Consider the following 5,000-nt stretch of genomic DNA (forward strand, 5'->3'; position numbering starts at 1 on the left):
GAGCGGGTCGAGCCCCGGCAGCTCACCCGGCACACACCCCAGGGATGGGTGCACGGCAGAGGCGGCGGAGGGGGGAAGAGGAGACCGGGAGGCGGGGGAGGGGGGCCCGGAGGCTCCCGCCCCACAGACACACACACCCCCGGCGGACGGAGCGGACCCCGAACGACAGCGGGCACGCGAGGGCGACCCCGAGCCAGCGGGGGAAGGGACCGGCACCGGCGGGTCGTCCGCGTCGTGACCGCGCCTCGTCCGAGCGCGCCCCGACAGAGCAAGGCTTGAGGCGGGCCGGAGCCCACCCCAGCCACACCCTGCCCGGGCGGGCGTGGAGTCGGGCGCGGGGGCTCGGGGTGGGGACGCGGTGGCACCAGGGCACACCAAACGCCACCCAAGGAGGGGAGTCACATCCCCTCCTACACCCCTGCCCAGGCCGACCGGCGCCCGCACACACGCGACACCGGCCGCCACACCAAGTCCACGACGCAACGGCCCGGAGGAACCGGCCACTACACACCCACGGGGCTCAGGGCGCACACGCGAGCACCACCGCCGCCACGGAGCCGCCGACGCCACCGGGGGAGAGCGGGGGGGGGGTGGGGGCGACGACGCCCCCCTCTCCTCCTCCTCCTCCTTCTCCTTCCCCCACGCACGCCAACAAGCCGACGAGCGGCGCCACCGCCACCCGGGGCGGCTCGACACGCGGAAGGGGGGGACGAAACCCCCAACCCCCAAGACACGGCGGGCCCAAGGGGAGGCGAAACACAGCAGGGTCACGGCGACCCGGGTCGGGAAGCGGACGAGAAGCAAGAGAGCGAAAGGAGACGGGCCAGGGCCGCTCAGCAGACGGAGGAAGGCGCGGCAAAGGGCGACGGGGAAGGGCCAGGGCCCACCCACGCGACGACGGTGCGGGCGGAAGGGCCTCACCACGCGTCCAGCCGGCCAGTCACGCCAGAGCACACACACCCCCACCACCACACACGGGATCTCACCGCCAGCACCCTCCGAGGGCAAGGGCGGTCCCGCGGGACGGGGAGGCGGCACCTGACGCGGCCAACCGGGGGCCGTCGTGCCTCAGCCACTGCCAGCCAACACGCGTCCTCACGTGGGGAAAACCACCGGCCACCGCCACCGGTCACGGACAGACCCCAACCCCACAAAGCCCCCACAGGCACGCGGGGAGCAGAGCCTTCAAAGAGTCCACCCTCCCCCGGAGGGGGGGAGGGCGAACGGCCCAGCCCGCCGAGGCAGCGAGGGGGGGTGGGGGCCGCACCGGGGCCACGGAGGGCGAGGCACCGGAGGCGCGAGGGAGAGGACGCGGGAATCGCCTCGGGCCACAAAAGCCGGACCCCGCCGGGGAAACGGACACGGGATCGCACCGCCACACGCCAGGGCGGCCCCGCGACGGCCAGGGACACCGGAGCCCGCCTCCGGCGACCCTCCGCGTCTTCTCCCACGCGCACCCGGGAGCCCCGCCGCCGGGGCGCCTCCACGCGACGTCGCCAACAACCGCACACGCCAAACGGCCCTCGCGCCGCCTCCCGCCCAGCCAACCGTCCGGATCCCCGTTCCCGGGAAGCGCCGCGACCCCGAGGGAACGCTCCCCAGGGGCGACCACGCGGCCGAGGGGGAAGAGAGGGCTGGGCCCAAGCCCAACACACGTGCCGACCGCCGCCCCGATGACGGCCAGTCGCAGCCCGGGGTGGCGAGCAGGGGAAGCAGGGAGCCGCCCGCTCGCGCCACAGCCCCGGGGACGCGCAGGACAGACCACGCGCGCCCCCGCCCAGCCCCGGCCGACAAGGCAAACACGGAGAGTGACACGGAAGGCACGCGCACGCACGGGCGCGCGCGCCGGCCCCAAACACGAACGAGCGACGGACCGCCAGCCCGGCCCGGCGGGACCCTCCCCCAACACGGAGGGGGGAGGCGCGGGCCGCGGCCGTTAGGGCCGAAAGAGCAGCGCCCCGGTCCCCACCGCGGGGACCGGCAGACCCACCAGCACGCCTACGCTTCCCCCCCCAACAGAAGGGGCAAACGGGGCGCACGGGTGGAGCACGCCACCCAACGCACTCAGCACAGGAGGGACGGCGGCCAGGGGGTAACGGTACCCCATCAGAAGGCACGCCCCTCTCGGATCGCTAGAGAAGGCTTTCCTCACCGAAGGTGGGCCACACCCCCACTCCAACTGCCCCCTCCCCGCCGGGCCGGCAGGAGGCAAACCGAGGGAGCACCACCCGAGGCCACGCAATCGGGGCGGGGGGGGGGGGGTCTGCGGTATAGGTAAAGAAATGGCACTTTGAGCATCCGCGGCCAGGGCCAGGGCAGGCTGGGCGCATTACCAATCCCATTCGCCACAGCCCTTCCCAGCCCCCGCACTCGTCCAGCCGGGCCGGACCACGCCGCGACCGCTCGACACACCTGGCACACACCACCCCACAGGGGGTGGCAAGCACGCAGGCATGCGCCCGCCAAGCCGATACCCCCCACACACGTGGGGACGGCACGACACCGGCAGCCTCCCTCCAGCGAGGCGAAGCACGCACGGGTCTCCCCTTCTCTTACCGCCTCGACCCCCCAACACTCCCAAGGGGCACAGGCAGCAGCCAGAGGCAGCCACAGCAGCGACACCCGGGAGAGGGCACTGGGGGGACAGGAGCAACACCACCACTCGGCTTCAGGCACCTGAGGCACAACCTGGACCGCTCCAGGGGCACCGCACAGGCTCGCGTGGAGTCAAGGCTCCACAGCCACAGCCCACGACAGGGCGACAGCGAGGGATGCCCGCCACGTCACAGGACCCCAGCACCCCCCCGCGCGCAAAAGCACGGGGACAGCAGAGGTCGGGCCGGTTTCCGCACCCCTGCTACCCACACACCACCCACGGGTGGGGAAGGCAGAACGAGGGGCCCGCAGGCCAGAACGAGAGGCTCGGCAGCGTTCGCCATGAACGGCCGTCCCTCATCTGGAGCAGCTTAGGTCCGGCCCAGGAGAGCACCACAGCACCACATCGGTCACAGTCAGCTCGGAGTTTTAACACGTGGAGTGAGGGCGGGGGGCACGACCCGGCAAGGACAGCCACCAGTGGGGCCCGCTGCAGCCTCGCCGGCCCCCGCCTCCCACTGCAGGCGGTAGACAACCCCAGCGGAGAACGCCTGACACGCACACGTGTGGCATGAAGCCACCCCTCATCGAGGTCCTTTCAGTCAGAGGGTTGTCACAACCACCAGGCGATCGGCTCACCAGCGGCAAGGAGCGCACGCGGGTAGAGGACCCGACGCCCGCCTCACCCCCACCGCCCTCGGGCACCATAGGCCGGAGGTGGCATCACCGTCGCGGGACAACCGGGACGAACGCACACAAGCCACCGCGCGAGCCCAAGCAGGTGGCTCTCAGAAAGGAGCACGGTCGAGCACCAGCCCACTGGAAGCCCACTTTGTCCCCGTGTCCCCAACGCACGTCCGGAGTCCCCTCTCTCTGGCGACAGTCACCAGAGAACAGCGTGTCAGCACCTACCTGCAGGTCCAAAACCACAACTCCAAGTATAAAAATGTCCACGCGAGAGGGCACGGGGCTGATGCACTGGACACAGCCACCTCTGAGCTTGGGGACCCGGTCACTTGTCCCCAAAATGCCACCCATCTCTGTTAGAGCACACTCCTCTGCCACCTGGTCGACCTGGGGTGGGGGAGGGGGAATAGGGACATGAGCATGCCACCCGCCACCCGCCACCCGCCACCCGCCACCCGCCACCCGCCACCCGCCACCTACATCCTTAACTCACACACACACGGGCTCCAGTAGACTGGCCTCTGGCCCTCAAAAGGCAACCCAGGGGCCGGCGCCGTGGCTCAATAGGCTAATCCTCCACCTTGGGGCGCCGGCACACCGGGTTATAGTCCCGGTCGGGGCGCCGGATTCTGTCCCGGTTGCCCCTCTTCCAGGCCAGCTCTCTGCTGTGGCCCGGGAGTGCAGTGGAGGATGGCCCAAGTGCTTGGGCCCTGCACCCCATGGGAGACCAGAAGGAAGCACCTGGCTCCTGCCTTCGGATCAGCGTGGTGCGCCGGCCGCAGCGCACTGGCCGTGGCAGCCATTGGAGGGTGAACCAATGGCAACGGAGGACCTTTCTCTCTGTCTCTCTCTCTCACTGTCCGCTCTGCCTGTCAAAGGGGGAAAAAAAAAAAAAAAAAAAGCGACCTTCGATCACTCCCTGAAGGGGGACTTTGGGGAAAAAAACAAAACAAAACAAAACAAAACAAAAAAACAAAACAGTCCAGACCTTCCTTAGTGGCAAGTAGCAAGTAATTAGGGTTAGGCCCAAGTGCAGAAGGACTTCGAAGAAAGAAGAAAGAAAAAAAAAAAAAAAAAAAAAAGGAAAAACAAAGTCCCAGGCCAAGGCACCCTTCCCTCTGCCGCCCACAGATCGACATCTCCGGTCGGTCTCTGCAGTTGGTGGCAGTGGTGGCAGCAGCACTACCAGTACGTAGTGTGACAGGGTGTGCTGGTCTACCCGCCAACAGTAGCGCCACCCCAGTCTAGCCACGTTCAGGCGCGAGGCGACGCCCGCCTCCCTCCACAGCCTCCGCCTGCTCACTTGCCATCCTCCAGGCCCAATCTCCGACCAATACATCAGGCCCCCAGGTCCCAGCAGGGCAGGGACAGTCCTTCCTGCAGCTTAGGGACTTTGTCACACTCTGTCTCGGGCTCCTCGGCCACTTGTCATCCCTTGCCGGCTCCGGAGCCCGCGACAGCCATATCAAGGCGGCCACCAGGTGGAGTCCAACAACCGACACCGAGGAACCAAGGGACAGCCAGCTGGATGCATCCAGGCGGCAGGGGGACGCTCAGAACGTGTTTCTCGGCTGCCCGGGGGCAGAGAGTGTGTGGAGGGGGTCGGGGGCAGGTGTCTGCATAACCACAAAGGCTGTGGGGCATAGGTGCCCACACAGCCGAGGGTTGGGACTCAGCAGGCTGGAAATCTCAGAGCATGAAGTGCCTCCCAAAGACAG

Source organism: Lepus europaeus, unplaced genomic scaffold (assembly GCF_033115175.1).
Source record: "Lepus europaeus isolate LE1 unplaced genomic scaffold, mLepTim1.pri SCAFFOLD_106, whole genome shotgun sequence".
In the NCBI taxonomy this organism is placed as follows: Eukaryota; Metazoa; Chordata; class Mammalia; order Lagomorpha; family Leporidae; genus Lepus; species Lepus europaeus.